The sequence below is a fragment of the Chanos chanos genome, chromosome 1 (genome assembly GCF_902362185.1).
Source record: "Chanos chanos chromosome 1, fChaCha1.1, whole genome shotgun sequence".
Classification (NCBI taxonomy): Eukaryota; Metazoa; Chordata; class Actinopteri; order Gonorynchiformes; family Chanidae; genus Chanos; species Chanos chanos.
Genome location: NC_044495.1, coordinates 23,115,923 through 23,133,479, shown reverse-complemented (window position 1 = coordinate 23,133,479; position 17,557 = coordinate 23,115,923).

The window sequence follows — 17,557 nt, the reverse complement described above, 5'->3', positions numbered from 1 at the left end:
AAATATGCAATACACTCCAGTACAATAAATATGTAATATGATAAATATGCAATATGACACTCCAGTACGAGAAAGTAAGAATACAGTGTGAGAGGTAAAGTGCAGCTATGTAAACATGTAAAAGGGTAGGGCACTCAAGCTCTATAGTGCAAGATGTATGAGACACATTGACAATGTTAAAGGTTAAATGTTTTTCAGTCGGAATGGGGTGCTGTGAGTGGAGGATGCTGGATAAGCAGAGATAGGTCAGAGAGAGAAACTGTTTAGGTGCCTGTTGGTTTTTGGTTTTAATTGCCCTAAAGCATTTTCTGGAGGGAACACTTTTAAAATGGGTGATGTTTAGGTGATGGTATGGCTTAATTCACAGCTCAAGATTTGTTCAAGTCAGTGAGTGATGGAAGGTTGCAGACAATGACTTTCTCAGAACACTGGATAATGCATCGCAGTTGGTTTTTGGATTGTCAAGTGGTAGTGCCATACCAGACGACAATAGAGGAAGTGATTACGCCTTTGATGAAGTCTCTACACAACTTTATGAGGATGGGTTGTGCAATGCTGAGCTTCTAAAGCTGTCTCAAGAAATGCATGTGCTACATTGGTGTATAGAGAGGAGAGTTCCAATGGTCACTGACACTGCTCTATAGAGTAGGGGGTGGTGGGTTAACAAGGGGGATACATTTTGGTCATTTTGCTAACAAGAGGGATGGTATCCCCCCCTCATCCCCTTACAAATCGCCTACTGGTTATATGGGAATGAGGATCTTTTCACAAAATTGAACACGTAACATTACAGCAGTGAGTTCACTGATGTTTCCATAAGTAACGTTAACTGAATTAAATCCAGCCAGTCTTTGAGCTCCTCAATTGCAGCAGTGGTCCAAGTGTCATCAAGCTCACTTATTTTAAAGGAGGTGAAAAGATTAGTTTTAATCAGTGGTTATTTTTTTGCACAGCACTTTATAATTAATTACGTGTGGTTTGTTACTGCGTGACTATTTTGAATTGTGTTGGGTTTCTGTGTGCAAATTGTTCATATTGCTGCGTTTTCTTTTTCCAAATTAATAATCAGTCAGTCAGTCTGCACTTAGAACTGGAATGCCTTCTGATGAATTATGTAACCTATCACAATCTCCCTTACACCGGAGCAAGACCATGAGCTCGAGGTGAGCTGCATTATCTATTGACAAGCTCTTCTCCCTCAGCACCAAATGACCCCACAGGAGGACTAAATGGAATTTTTTGATGTTTTAGACATTTGGGGAGGGGAGCTCAGCACCTTGTCATCTTTGGGGTTGTGTCCATTAGTATGGTGCAGCACATGCACGACTAAATCTTGAACAAATCTTTGAAGTTAACTGAATCATTAGTCTAAACAATTCACTCCTCCCAGTTTGCAAACATGCATGCTGATTAGCTGCTAACTCTCCCTCCAGTCGATGTTAGCAATGCTAGCTGCTCATGAAGCAGCCTACCACTAAACTGTATCAATAGTACATTCAGGACAACCACTAGCCAATGGCTAAGATGCCAAGACACTCAAAGCACCTCCCAATGGCCATCTCAACATTGTGGCTCAGAGACTATGCTGACTATGGTGACCACCAGTGACCGCAGTACGTGTACTGACCTGAAAATCATGTACAAAGACTCAAAACATGTCCTACTGGCCCAAAGAACTGTTGACAAGCTTCCAGGACACCAGCACAAAAGACTCAGTGGCTACGCTGACTATGACACCCGAAATGCCCCCTACTGACCTGAGGAACTGAGTAGTCCCTAGTGCAATGGTTCCAAACAACAGTCAAGGGCTAGGCTGTATTACAGCATGAACTACCAACCTGAATCACTGTTGAATAGATCAGTAAATTATAGTGGTTTTGTGGACTACTTTGATTATGACATTTAGGCTACATAATGTATTTTTCTCTCATGTTATTATACACATTACAGTGATGAGTCATATTCATTTAATGAATGTGAAATCTATTTAAATTTCCTTTTTTTTTTTAAATTTTCCAGCAACATGACATGGTTTATTGCAATTTAATTATAATTAGGTTTTTAAATTTCATGATATTTGATTTTACATGTGCTCTTTTGCCACACAACAGGTTAATAATTGAAATAATGCTTGGAAGTATGTAGGGTAAATTTTGAAATGAAATATTTTGAAGCTTATGTTTCTGTTGTACTCCTGTGGCTGACAGTAACAGGATGCAAATTTGGGTATCCTTGATGATGCAACTGTGTTTTTTCCAGTGTGCCACCTAAGCTCCTGGACAGAAACAGCCTATTATTTACAGATGCATGTATGCCAATGACCAGATATGGAAATGACTGAATCAGTTAGTCAGAAATTCAAATCATTTTATGTTCTGAATGAGACAAATTAAATCACTAAAAAGAATTGTTTTGAATACCACTTGACTCCATGGCTAACAAATCCAGTAGGCCTGAGAGGGAAAGAGCAAAGGGCTGACCCTAGGAAGAGACTGTAATACTGCTCAAAGCTTGCTAAATACTCCACAAAGGAATATAAAAACCTAATCCTAGAGAGTGTGTGGTTAAGTGGCTTAAGATTGAACTGGTTACGTCCCCAATGTTATTCTGTCCACTCAACGTACACCAGTCTGCAGTGGGGATTCCTTTCCACATTTGGTCACAGTGACATGACCGTAGAGACAGAAAACAACACTTATGACTTAAAGGGGCCACTCCTAACATTGTAAGGGTGATCAGATAGAACCAGTACTTAACACAGAAGCAAGATTATCTCAAACTTGTTCCCCCTGTATTTCGTATGGTTTTTATCCTGCTTGTTTGCCTTTATGAATTTTGTTACTTAATACTGCAGGAACTGTTATACATATGTGTGTGTGTGTGTGTGTGTGTGTGTGTGTGTGTGTATATATATATATATATGTACGCCTGTGACAAAAGCCAAGTATGTCTTTTATCTCTCATTCCTTACCACCTGACATTGCCTGACAAGTGCACACAGATTTCTCGATGGGTTTTACTGTTTTCAATTTTTGTTGGTATGTAGATGGCAATTGTACCATTGTATGGTCTGAGCTCCGTAGTGCCCGAGGTATCACACAAGCTTTTATTGAACTATTGCAGTGATCCGAAGTTTTTTCATCTCTTGTTGGACAGAGAGTTGGCAGTTTATATTTTGGCTGCTCCTCAGACAAGTTGGCGTGGTTGAAATCACCAAATCACCCAGGATAATGATTTGGGAGTTGGCATTATTGTTTTCCAGCCTATGATATGATCAGACAACAGATGCTGTGCATATGAAGCATTTGTCTGAGAGGGGATGTACACACCAACCAAAATTATGGAAGAGAACTCACTAAGAGAGCAGAATGGTTTGCACTATATGGGTAGAAATTCGAGATTAGCTGGAATTGTGATTTAAGTGGACTACTGCCCTGGATTTTTTGGAGTAAAAATAATTATTTTAGATTAAGTAATCACAAATTATCAGTTAGTTTAGATTAACTAATTACAAACAGCTAACCAATATTCTTTACCCTATCAGTGTAATGTGTCCTTTTTAAATGGAAAGGTCCTCCTAATTATTCATTCATTTTCTAAGCCGCTTCTCCTAATTAAGGTCACAGGGGGTGCTGAAGCCTATCCCAGCACTCCCTGGGCAAAAGGTGGGGAAACACCCTGGACAGGTCACCAGTCCAAATTGAATTATACGTTAAAATTTCTTAATATAATTTACTATTAATACAGTTATTAAAATTAAATTGGCTGTTAAGGCCATTGAATAACTCTACAATATCATTATAAACATCTCAGTCTGACAGATAATTCACCTTGACCGCCTTTCCATTGCAGTCATAACCTGCCTTGAGAAGTTTTTAAAATCCATTTTCATATCAAAAATTCTTTTCTTTACTTCAGTGACAGTACTGACCTCAAGTGATACTGGGTTAACAGCACTGGTATTTTTTTCCTACGCCTTGGTGTTAAGAGGTCCCTTAATTCCACCATAGACACTGTAAAAAATTACATATTTGCATCTGCTCATCTCTGAAAGTAGGACTAAAGTTTCCAAACTCGCAAAGTCCTTCTTTTTACTATCGTATGCAATTTTCGTAGACGACACTTTTGGACAAACGGGATGGGACACGTAGCCACCTGGCCTTATATGGCATTTGGGGCATCAATTATGCAAATTCATAATTCTCATGAATGCACACTCACTTACGAAAAGGTAGGTGGCATTCATCATGTTTACGTAATGGGTCATTTATGACAGTTTTCTGAAGTTACAAGCATTTGTTGAATCATGACAAACTCAAACAATCCCACATCACAAAAACAAAGGACAAGAAAGTTAAGAATATGAAAGTGTTCTTTCCTGAGACCCAGTGATTAAACCTTCACTGTGCTTGACCTCAAGCCTATGTAGCTCTTCATTTGTCCTTAAGGACCATAACACCAAAACAATAAGTGAATTTGTCTACAAAATTTGGACACCTTAAAGAGGAAAACATACTTGAAACTGACATACTTGAAATAAGTTCTGTTAAATTTGCATTATGATGACATCAGTGTTGGTATATTCAGCTGTCTGTTACAACCAATATAAAGCAAGCATTTTCAAACTTATCTCTTGTGACAGAGTGTCATGCAATGGAAGAGAGACTAGATGCATGTGCATGTAACCCAAATGTTATTGAACGCAGAATAGACCGGGATACAAAAGCAGAGGAACACAGAACATGAGCAAGGCAGACTCACAAACAGTGTACAAAAATGCATGCAAGAATGCTCAGACAGCCAGACTGGAGTACAAAATTCAGGATGAACAAGGCATGGACTAAACAAAGTAGGATACAGCATTCTCAGACTTACAGATAGGATCATGCACAGAAATACTAGTGTCACTTGTGTATAGAGGTAAGACGCCACAAAAAAGACTAAAAAGGCAGTGATATTTATACAAAGTCAAACCCTGGTAAATTAACAGAAGACAGGAAGATTTAATGATGTGTCTGATCAGACCGATGATCAGTTGCCCAGCGACTCTGAATGTTGAATGTTTGAAGCAGAGAGGGGCAGAGATGAGGTCATTATGCACAAAAACAGACAGGAATGAACTTAGCTAAGTCCTGATTTCAAAACAACAACAGTAAATAAATACTTACTGTTAAAAAAATTACAGCTGTAACAGAAACATGTTGGCCAGCTGTGGCAACTAGATACCATTTCACATGCTAATACCAGCTACTTCACTGCAATACTTTACCTTTGTAATAATGAAAAAAAAAGCTCAGAAAAGAATTTAGAAAAATAATGACAAAACATGTTGCTTGAATTTTGGTAGCCCATCCAGACACATTGCATACTGTCGTTGCTACAACCAGATACTTTAAAAAAGGTCATTTTATGTTGAAATGAGTAATTTCTCCATAATTTGCTATAATATACACACTGATTAGAGTGAGATGCTGGCATAACCATATTGACTGTTATTTACTGTCTGTGAACACCGTAAACAGAGAGTCAAGCATGCATTCACCCAAAATACGCCTTTAATTTACTGGTGGTAGATCAACCGTCTATTTGCAAAAACTGCATTTTTTACCACAAAATTTGTATCTTAGTAGTTTCAAAAATTTGCTTATTTGCTTATTCATAAGCCTTTTACCTGTATGTTCCCCCAAACTGTTGAGTCCAATGTTGAGATAACAATGTTCTGTTCTAGTTCCTTTCTCTGAAGATGTTTTATTCATGATCACAGTTTCCACTCTTGTTTAGGGATCAGAGAGAAGAAGGGGCAGAAGCTTGAAAAGCATGTTAAGAAGAAAATTAAACTTATTCAAACATAATTTCTTTTTTCTCTCAACAGCTCTGTGGAGTTTCCTTGTTTTGTGATGATGGATGAAGAGGAAAAGAGATTCTGATGGCCATACAAATATTGTGAAAGCAGACATTGGCATATCTTTTTGCTCACCATGTCAGCCCTATTTAGAGTCACCAACTGAAACATTTGATTCATTTAATGTTAAATGAGTTGCAAAGCCATCTGTGTATTAAAAAGCAGGCAAAGAAAGAGACTAGTGGGTCAGGACATGTGAGGATTTATCTTAAATAGAGGCCATCTCTTCAACTTCTAAATGCCTTAAGGTCCTGTCAGCCCTCTGTTGTCTCAGAAAAAGATGTGCTCTCTCACCCTTTCTCTCCGCTCTCCTTATACGCCCCTGCTCTCTCTCTCTTTGTGGGTCTGTGTATGTGTGCGTGTGTGTGTGTGTGTGTGTGTATGTATGTGAGTGTGTTTACCAGATGTAAAAACCTTAAGTGTAAAAACAAAAGGTTTTTTTTCATTCAATCACACACTGATTAGAAAATGTACATCCACTATTACATTGTGATCTTGTGTGTGTATGTGTGTGTGTGTGTGTGTGTCTGTGTCTGTGTCTGTGTCTCTGTGTCTGTGTCTGTGGGTGTGTGTCCATGCATGTTACTGCAATCTGTATGTTTGACAATGTGCATGTATTTGTGAGGGTTCAATATCCTCAATTAGAGAGATCAAGCCTCAAATCTGTCTTTGCTCAGATAATTAAAAGCCAAGAGCCTGTTCATTTCCTGTGCCGTCTACAACCAGCAAATGGGGCTTTGTTAGGTGGCTTAACAGGAAGACAGAAGGAATTATTGTCTTTGGTTGCAGAGAGAATTGGTCAGCTGCAGTGATTTATTTGGGAAGCTCATGGGTCAAATGTAATTGATGTTTCTGACACAAAACAAGATTTTTTTTCATGACCAGATGGTTCTGAAAATAGCTTTACCTGTGTGACCTACCCAGACTTAAAATAAATGATTGTCAATCTCCATTCCACCTGAATCTGATGCCTGGTTTCTATTATTTATTTAAGAGAAAGGCAGCTGAGCCTCTGTAGTCAGTCAGGGAAAAAGTTCTTCTTTTGCTCTGAGTCAATATTACTTCTTTGCAGAGGACATTTTCCAAACCGTTATTTAATCACAGTAGGACCACTGAACAGGTCTGATTTTCTTGGTAAAAGTAGAGAGGGATGTGATGTTGTCTGGAACAACTTAGGGTTAAGTTCTTTGCTCAAGGTCATAACAGCAGCAGCAGGGGCATTGTAACCTGTGACCCTACAGTACTAAATCAACATCCCTGGTGCCCCATTGGTGGAGGCTTGGTGTCTGTTACAGAGCCACTGAGCCTCTGAATATATGGTTCAATGCTGATCAGGAGCACTGAGTATTTTTATGGAGAGTGCTATTACAACTACAATTTTTCTAAAGAAAATCAATAACTAGTTTTTGTTTTTCCATTTTACTGTCTAAATTTTTCCATAAGAAAAAGCATTTGGAACATACATCATGAATCTGGCCCTATGAGTCATAATAATCTACAGTCTTGCTTGTAATGACTCATTACTAGGCCATTCAAATACAGATAAGACAAAGTTTCATACAGTCCAATCTGTTTTACTGCAAGGCAACACTGTAGCTGCATATTGCAAAGATAAAGCTAGCCCACCTTAATTTCTCTCATTCCAGAATGTCTCTCTGAATGCATAATTACAAATAAACTCCAAACCTGTACAAAGACATACAAGTTATACAAATCTATCAATATGTTACCCACCTGCCTGACAGTCTGCCTCAATGACAAGTAACTTACAAACCAAATGGCTGAGTAGATAAGTGAAATAAGTTACACGAGTAACTAACCTCACAAAAGGAGTTCCGTTCATTTTCATGAAAAGGCACAAATTCCAAAATTGTTGTGTTCATTTAATTTATTCAAAATCAGAGTAACATTTTCATTTTCAGTTAATATACCTATTATCTTTTATGGATGAACTTTTGACTAAAAGATCATTAAACTGCAAAATATCAAATCATCAAATTGTTGACTCACCATTACAGCCACCATACTGTAGCTCTGTAATGCACTGGAGAGTTTTGTTATGTATCCTATTAAAATCAAATTGGAAAGAACTGGAAAATCGAAATGGCATTCATGGCCTAATAATAATGTAACCTCTGAGTACTGTAAGCATAAATATGGTGTTCCTCAGGGTTTGGTCTTTGGCCCCTCTCCTGTTCTCTATTTACATGCTCCCTTTGGGTAACATTATTCGTAGTTACAACATTAACTTCCATTGTTATGCTGATGATACTCAGACTTTCTTACCTATCAAGCACAATGCCCACTCTGAATTGGCTAACCTTGAGGCATGTCTATTAAGGGTTGGATGTCTTCAAATTTCCTGATGCTTACCGCAGGCAAGTCTGAAATGCTGGTCATTGGTCCCCCTACGCATAATCATCTTTTTAGTGATCTTACCCTAAATTTTGACAACTGCATCATCCCACAAAACTCTATAGCTAAAAACCTTGGTGTGATTTTTGACTGTAGTCCATCGCTAGTCACTCATATCAAAAACACAACTAAAACTGCCTTTTATCACCTCGGTTATATCGCTAAATTTAGGCACTTTCTAAGTATGGGTAATGCAGAGACCATTGTTCACACATTTGTCACGTCTCACCTCAATTACTACAATGTTATGTACTCTGGTCTGCCTGCCTTTAGTACCAAAAGTATTCTGCTGGTCCAGAATGCGGCTGACCAGAACAAGGAAGTTTGACCATATTACACCTGTCCTGGCTTCCCTTAATTGGCTCCCAATTCATTCAAGGGCAGATTTTACGGTCCTCTTATTGACATATAAAATTTAACATGGGCTTGCGCCAGCCTACCTATCCGACTTAATTATAACCTACAGACCCCCTCGGACCCTGCACTCTCGAGATTCTGGACTATTAGTCGTCCCAAAAGTTAAAAAGAAGTCTGCTGGCTACCAAGCCTTTTCCTACCGCTCTCCCTTCCTCTGGAATGGTTTACCTACAGAAATTAGGGAAGCAAACTCTCTTTATACCTTTAAAACTAAACTAAAGATTTATCTATTTTCTCTAACTTATGGATAATGTAATTTTGATTTAACTTTTTTGTGGACACGTAAAGCCCTTTGAGACTATAAATAGTAGTATTGGGCTCTAAATAAACATGTGTTATTACTATTATTATTATTATTATTATTATTATTATCATCCTATTTATTGTTTAGTTCGGTTCCAGGCCATGACAAAAAATGCATCAGATTCTCCTGGATTTCAAAAAATACATTTACATACATAAATGTATATTGTAGGCATGGTAATTTCTTTCTCTTTTAACAAATTAAAAATGTGTCAGCCAAGATTTGTCTTGTGTATCAGATTATTCATTGAAAGAGATGCCTTTCTCACCTACCTAAACTTTATTAAGCAACATGGTACATACTAGATCCTTAAAAGTAAACAGTTACATTGTATGATTAGCCTACATATGGGAGAATATTATGGACTATTCTTGTGCTGTATAGTTTATCAGATTGCCCGCCGCTACTTAAGTGAGATGTGTTGATTAATGGATTGATTAGAATGAAGGCATTCCAAATGTTCACTCTCTGACAGTAATGTATCTTTAGTTGAACTTCAGTGTCTTTGTAAAAAATGACATGAGCTCTATTCTGTACAAGAAAAATCTCAGTATGCCAGGTCCACTGATGTTTTTTTCTTTGCTTCGACAGTTTAGCAGCTATTTACAGGTAACATCCAAAATAAAGTAAACTTGAGTAAATGTTCTATGAGTAAATGAGTAAATGTTGAGTAAACATTCTGTGGCTCAGTGATAGATTGTTACTGAAAGATACAGTAGCACTAACTTAAAAAAAAAAAACAAGTGATGCACACGAACACTATAATGAAATGAAATGAAATGAAATGAAATGAGAAAAGTACTTTACAAGAACTTATTTGGTTTAATGAATCCCTTATCACTTGGTGTTTGATGTCCATGGAGAACATAAAAGCACTGAACACAATGGTAAGAAATACTGTGCACAGAGGAAGTCCAATAAACACAATAACACACTATGGGGGTTACTACTGAGGTTTGGTTTAATGTCGGTTGTGGGATGTGAACAGCAGGGGAGTTGTGTTAATCATATGGTATTTATAAATGAGCACACGTTGTTGTTTATCTCATGTCCATCTCATGTCTGTCATCATGTCTGGTAGTCAGTCTTGCAGTTTCTCTGTTTTCCTCTGTACATGGAAATTCGGGGTAATGCTTTGGCAGAGTCTGGGGTCATAAATGTTGTGTATTTCTAATGGTATTTTATCACTGTCTAACTTGTTGGCTCATGCCACCCAGTGTGTGATTTTTCCTTTTTACCTTAATCCCACTCCTGTCCATTTCTAACCCAGTTCCGATTTATTTCATCTGTTCATTCTTTTTTTTTAGTCTTATTCATCTCTCTTTTTGTTCAGGCACAATAAAACATATTTTAGTAAAGTCAAAGAACGAGTGGACATCATACTCTTCTACCTTGCCTAAGGAATAGCCAGTGTGACAAGGTGATTGTTAGGGTATGTTGACAGAAAGCTCATCTTGTAGATGTTTCACAAAGAACAGTGACCAGGGTGATAGTGGCACAGAAATTTGAATGAAAGTTTGCAATCGAAGTGCTGCTAAGAACACAGGTGGTAGTCCACTGAGCACTGGAACAAGTCATAAAATCACATCATCCATGATCATGGGGCTACATTTTCCTACCATGATTTAGGTCCATACAGTTCTTTAACCACAAAACACTAAATTTTGGAATTTCATAAAGAATGGTGTCGTATCCCTCCGATATAGTTTTATGTACCTAAAGAATGGATGCATCAAAGCTTACAGTGCATTGAAGCTGTTCTATTAGCTCATTTCTGCATCATTAAGACACGTTAGATTTCTCAGTGACTTTTCAAGATGTTTACACCTTTGGGTATTTGATAGAATTAACAGGGTGGAGAGTTTCCACCAAATGTTGTTGCAGTACAGAGTGCTTTTGAATGCACTCCTGCTAATTTGAATTGTCAAAGTGTATTTACTGTGCCAAACAACCACTGGAATAGTACTTCATCTTTATGTAATTAGACACAATTCAGGAAACATACAAAGCATGTAGTAGCAGCTGGCATTTAATGAAAACTTGCAATGCTGAACAAGTATTTCACCGACACTTGATCCAGTTAGGACTAGAACCGGTTCGGGGCAAAATTACAACAGCTAAATTACACAGAATTACATGAATGATAAAATTACTAATTTCTGTGCTTTGTGTTCATTTTTCAACAGTTTGTATTTTTTAAAATGGTTGAATCACAGTCAGTGTGCAAAGTGAACATGGAATTTTTAATTAATTTGCTTTTTTGATTTTACCTCTTGACTTTGAACAAAAGTAGTTAACACATGATTTATATAATCTGAAATATATACCCCTGGAGAGCAAATATTCCTTCTCTGTTAACAGGTTGGTTCATTCACACTATTTTTCTATGATTTTCCTCTATATGTCAGCTTGCTGGTAATCTGTTGTTTTGGTCGTTGCTCTTAGGTGTAAAAAGGAGGAGAGCCCTCATCTTGCTTCTCCTCTCCATTAGATGCTCAGTGGAACAGCTCCTGTTTGGCACCTGAGAGGGGACCATCTTTCCAAAGAGAAGTGTTTGCAGTGAGGATCAGAGAGCCGCTGGAACGAAGGATGAATCTGACACACACAGGCTGATTCCCCACGGTCTTGTCAACAGCAGGATTAGACCCTCACTCTGTCTGCCAAGCGTTTCATGAAACTTCTCAGAGAGAGAGAGAGAGAGGGGAAAGAAAGAGAGAGAGGGAGCGCATTGCTTTCGTGTAAAGCAGGCCCACCGCTCTTATGTGGCCCATCGTCAGGGGACGTATGTCTCTTAACAGCACATAGGCTAGGCCACACACAATCTGATCCTGTCATCTGTAATTGGCTGTCATCCACTACTTTCCCAGTGGCCCAATTGGTCTCCTTTTTTACCATTTCTCCATTTTTTCTCTTTTCCATTTTTCATTCCTTTTTTTCCTGGTAAAAACGGAGCTGAAGGGACACGTTTTTCTACACAATTTGAGCAGAATCCATCAGAGCACACCATTCGTGTCACTGCTTTCACAGGAAAAAAAATGACTTGCCACTTGAAAGCGAAGGTCAGGGCAACCTTCAAGAAAGCCTTTTAGAGTTTGTCTTGCAGAGTTACACAGGGAATCTCAGAGAAGTGACCATCCCTTCTCTACATATATGGTCCCTCTCCGTCTGTCTCCTTTAATAGATTGCAAAGCACCATATGTGGCCTCAAGGTCTGATGCCACACAGATTGCTTTGGTGTAAATGCTCTTTTTTGTATTATGTATTAAAGTGGCAGAACCACCAAAAAATACAAGAACAACTGCAACATCAACAGCAACAGCAGCAAAATCCATATAAATATTTGCGCCACTGAAAACATGACAAGATTTCAGGCACAGAGAAATCTATTTGATTTCTCCAGTGTTGACTCTGTAAACACTAAGCTGTGTGAAAATTACCTACAGTGCCTTGTTTGATGATCACCATTTTGAGGCTCAGAAAACAGATTTCTCAGATTGAGGCTACAAAACACAGCTGAGTTGCCTTTGTTATCCTAAAGGTATCAATGCACAGCTCATCAGGTTTGTGCATTCTGTTAGGAATTAGGTTTGTATTCTCATTTTCCTGCACATATTCCTCAAGTAACTTTCTACTCTTTCCCGCTGACAGTTACCACTCATTGCTAACATTCATTTGATGTACTGATGCACAGAGCACCATAATCAAATGTGTTTAGAAACATCTGCCTATTCTCACCCATAAGGCACTATATACTAATTACAATGTAAGGCAATATGTTGTTTCTTTTAATATCCATTATCAGTCGTTGTCTTTTACATTACAGCAGATGTTCATGCTAGTTGTTTAGCTAGCTTTTTTGCATTTTGGGGATGCAAACAGTATTCGTTCTGTGAAGAAGATAATCAATATTAAATTTAGGGACAGCCTGGAGTTTAAAATTGTATCTGATTATCTATATTGTTTCTCAAATTACATTGCCAGTGCTGATTTAATGAAATATTTTGTAGCAACCATATTCTGAAAAATGATTCAGTCCTGTAGGTTTTTAAAATTACATTAGAATAGACCTAACAGCATGTTTGCTCCGAACTATTAGAATTCACATGGGCCAAGAAATAAATTTACCGATGTTACAGTGTGATAGCCTCTGTGACTATTTACTACATATTCGTTCAGTTCATGTGAAAAAAAAAAATTCTGAGGTAGCAATATTTGCGAAAGAAGAGGGAGTGAGATGAGGTATTTGTGGATTTAAGAGAGGAGATCTCAAAGTACAGATATGAGTGTCTTGACTGTGTGTCTTAACATTTGGCTCTGAGAGGCCAACTGACTAAATCATGACAGCTAGCCTAATGTACGACTCCTTGGGTTTGTCATTTCAATTCCTCCAGCCCGATAAAGGAAGCCATTGTTGTGCTCTGAGATGTATCAGTCACTGCTGACTGGTTGCAGAAATCGGCTCTCCACCTGGTTGTCCCCCTGTGACAGAGCTGTAATGCCCTCCATATGTATCTCTCCTTTGCACCATTCTCTCTCTCATTCCATCCACCTCTCCTTTACTGTCTCTGCTTGGCTGACATGTAGTGCAAACAGTGTCATCACGAAGTTGAAGGGCATAACCAGGTGCTTTTGAGATATATGTGTTAAAATTTGTTTTGTGTGTTTTAACACATTAAACAAGACCTTCTCACTGAGTCTTTCCAGAAGACAAAAATCTGCATTCCTGATTTCTGAGCAAGGACAAGAACTAGGATATTCAGTATATATGCTTTATTTTCACCATCCAACAGAAAATAGTACCATATACATCACTTTTAAGAGTGCTCACAGGAAAGCACATAAAGGTACCGAGTGTTGTGTTCAACCCTCAGAAATCTTGAATGTGTAGTTCAATGCAAATGATTCGAAAGCAAAACGTGTGATTTTTAATATGTTATTGATGCAAGAGATTTTAGATAGAGTATATAGATGACATAAGTTGAATGATATACCAGCACAATGTCTAGAGTTTTGGCACTACGTGTTCTTCAAGGGTGCTTTTCCTGTTTTTTTTGCGTGTGCCCTCAGTTCCTTTATACTGAACCCACTACATGTATTACATAATGTTTCCAATGCAGACTGTGTAAGTGTGCAAAGATAGATCTGTTCACGTTTTGCAGTTCACACCATATTTCACAGTTTAACGCTCAGGAGAAAGTTCATTATGATTATTAGCTAATAAATACACTGTGATACAGAGAACACTGACTTCGCCACCCGCTTTAATTAAACAACAGCAAAAAAAATGGTGTGGAAATTTCAATGCTTGTTAAATTAGAATTTTGGAATTAACTTTGAACTTTTCTGAATTTTTATATGAACAAGAATCATCAATACTTGACCCTTTGTTTGTTTATAAGGATTTGCCTCATACACTTTAACAGCTAACATACCCTGAAATGTGAGGAGTGGCATTGTAGAATTGTTTGTATAAGCATATGAAGAGTATAATTTATGGTTTTGTTAGATCTGGACTATGGGACAAAACAGGCTTATCCTGAGTTTGGGAAGAGCTTTGCTGCGCTAAGAAAAGTCACCATGACGATGAGTCTTCCCAAAACAGCTTGAATCATGCAGGGGGTGCCCATCATTATCTTGTGAGTTCTACAACTGTTATACTGAAGTGTGAGTGTTTGAGTTCATGATGAACTGTGTGGGCATCATGAAGAGCCTTTTAGGCTCAGGTCCAGCACATGCTGGCTGGTTGAGGCGGAGATGTGATTACACCCACGATGCTCAGTGCCAGGGACCTGCTGCTGGGAGTGTGAGTGAGGGCCCTTCCACTCCCATTCATCAGAGCACAGAGGAGAGAGCTCAGCAGACATCACTAAGTGAGCACCATGCACATGTCATCAGATGCATGCTGTGCTACTTGCAGACTTGGCTCTAGTGTGTCCATTACACAAAAACTACACTTGCAGATCTCTCTGTTGATCGTCCATTATAGTTGGGGACGCTGGTCCAACTGTTGAACACTGAGCAGGATGCCTGGCTGCATGCTTTACATTTCAGATATCGCTAGCGTAGGCATGCCGTGTGCTAATTGATTAATTAACCTTCAAGAATAACGTATTGAAATGTTCAGTAATATATTTTTGTTCTTACTGTGAAATATACTATTGGCTTTGGGTCATTATGTAGCCTACATCCTTTATCTATAATAAATCAATATCAGCCGTTTATGGTTTCAGAGAGAATAACTCACCAACAGAATTTAATGACTGTTGGCCACAGTTCTATGATACTTTCTTTCAGAGCTGGAAATGATCAAGAAACAGCTTATAAACTATCTTGATGGATTCCTTGATGTTGTTTAATAGTGTCTTGGGATAATGAAATGCACAATCCATGGACTTTTTCAGGCCACTTTCTTTTCTTGGACTGACCCTGCACCCTGAGGCAGCCCTTAGCTTTCATCATCAGTTCAAACATGCTCATCTCCGACTCAGGATCAAACCACCAAGATCAGTCTCATCGGATCAATGTCACACCTGTGTGGTGTTCTGCCCGTCTGCTAGCACGGCCAGCCGGTCTCCAAGGGGATGGTCTGTGAATCCTCCCCCATCCTGTCACATCCTGTTTCCCTCTTCACTGATCAAAAGAACTCCAATGTTAACTACACGCCTCCCAATCTGGGGCACAGTGTCTGTCCACAGCTCACTGCTGACCCATTGATTTCCATTATATTGCCATCTTTGCCAGTCCAACCTTGGACACAGGCAGTGTTCTCCTTCAAAATGGCAGGGACGAGCAGCTGTTGACGAAAGATGCACCAGATGAATAAATCTGCCCAGGCATTAAGAACACGTCCAGCTCTTGTGAACATCTGGAATTTAACTCCGAGAGTGATACAAAGTACTAGACATAAGCAGGGGGTGTTAGCACACAAGCCATCATTTACTTTCTCTTTCTCTTCCATGCGTATGCCCTTTGATGAGTTTCCTGTGCCACTGCTGTTTTAGGAGCAGAAAGCAATTTTAACACATCCTCTGTCTCAGTGCATTATATTAGCTATGACAGTGGGCTTTTGTCTGGCTGGAGTCCTTGGGCTATGACCAGCTGGCCTGGTTTTGCTTCGCCCATGTTATGGCAGGAGAAATGTGTTCCTGGGTGCTGCCAGAGGGGGCTGTCTGGATGGCAGAGGATGTTTGTGGAAGGAGTTGGTCATGAGTTAACACAGAAGCCAAGAGCCCACTGTATGCGTTCCATCAAGAATGGCTGCTATCTCCTCAGCGCACCAGCTGCAGAGGGTAGACAAGTTTTTGTCTCTTGGCCGGCGGTAGTTTAGGTCATGCCCTAGCTCTAAATAAACAGTTATTTTTGTCTATCCCTTTGGAGGCTGTATGAGCCTGGGAGAAGTTCAACATTGTTCCCATTGGCGTATGTTGTTAAGTCATAGCGACAGGCAGTGTTCTTTGCAGAACAGGTCTCTGCAGTTCATTGAGCTATGTACCATTTAAACACAACATTTATTTTCTATTTATCTCTGGTGTGATGTGTGAAGGAAGGTATTTCTTGTGTTAAGGATGAATCATTCATTCATAGTTTGAGTTAACACCACTCCAATACCATGACTAAGAATGAAAATAATTATTTATTTCATATTAAATTATTTGTTGCTTAGTGTGAGCTGAGCAATGAGACACTTGACATTATCTTTGTAGCTACTATTTGATTTACTACTGTGTGTCTCTAACAGCTGCATGAATTTATTATTGATAAACCTGTCAAGGTATGTAGTGATCTCAGTTTTCTGTGTTGCTCCTCTATTAGCAATCTGCCATATGTATTCATGCATTCAGCTCAAAATAATTAGGTAACATTAAATTATTATATTGTTTATATAAATATTTGAATAATGAAGCTTTCGTTTTCATTTGAGTAATGGAGCGAGGGCAAACAGTTTTTCTTGGATGCTGACCAAAGAATAATTATTTGAAATGTGAAGGTTCAAATATTCTGTCTTTCAGGTGAAATTGTAAAAAAAAAAAAAAAATTAAGTGTGTGTCTTATTGTTGACTCTCAGATAGAACCGATTGATTTGCCCATTTTGTCTGGATGTAGAGCAGCATGTCCCCCTAAAAAGACTCCACTTAATGTTTCATTGATCCAAAATATTGACTCAATCACATAGTGATAATCTATCATGTTTGGCTTACAGTTTACATCATAGATATAGTCACAAATTTAACAAGGATTTTTGTGTGATATAATAAAATAGGAGAGGAAAAAAGAGAACTTAGCACATCTGTGATGAATCAACAATTGACTTGATAAATGAGCTTCCTCCTGTGAATCCATCAAAATGCACTTACCAACACTCCCCACATTATTGATTAAACCACTGGACAGTTTCATTTGATTATAAACAAATCTGCAATGTTAATGCTCATCTACACCTACCAATAATCACCCCGGTTCCATTCACAGTAATTCATACAGAATCAGTGGGAGATATTGGTGTTCTGTGTGAATTATGC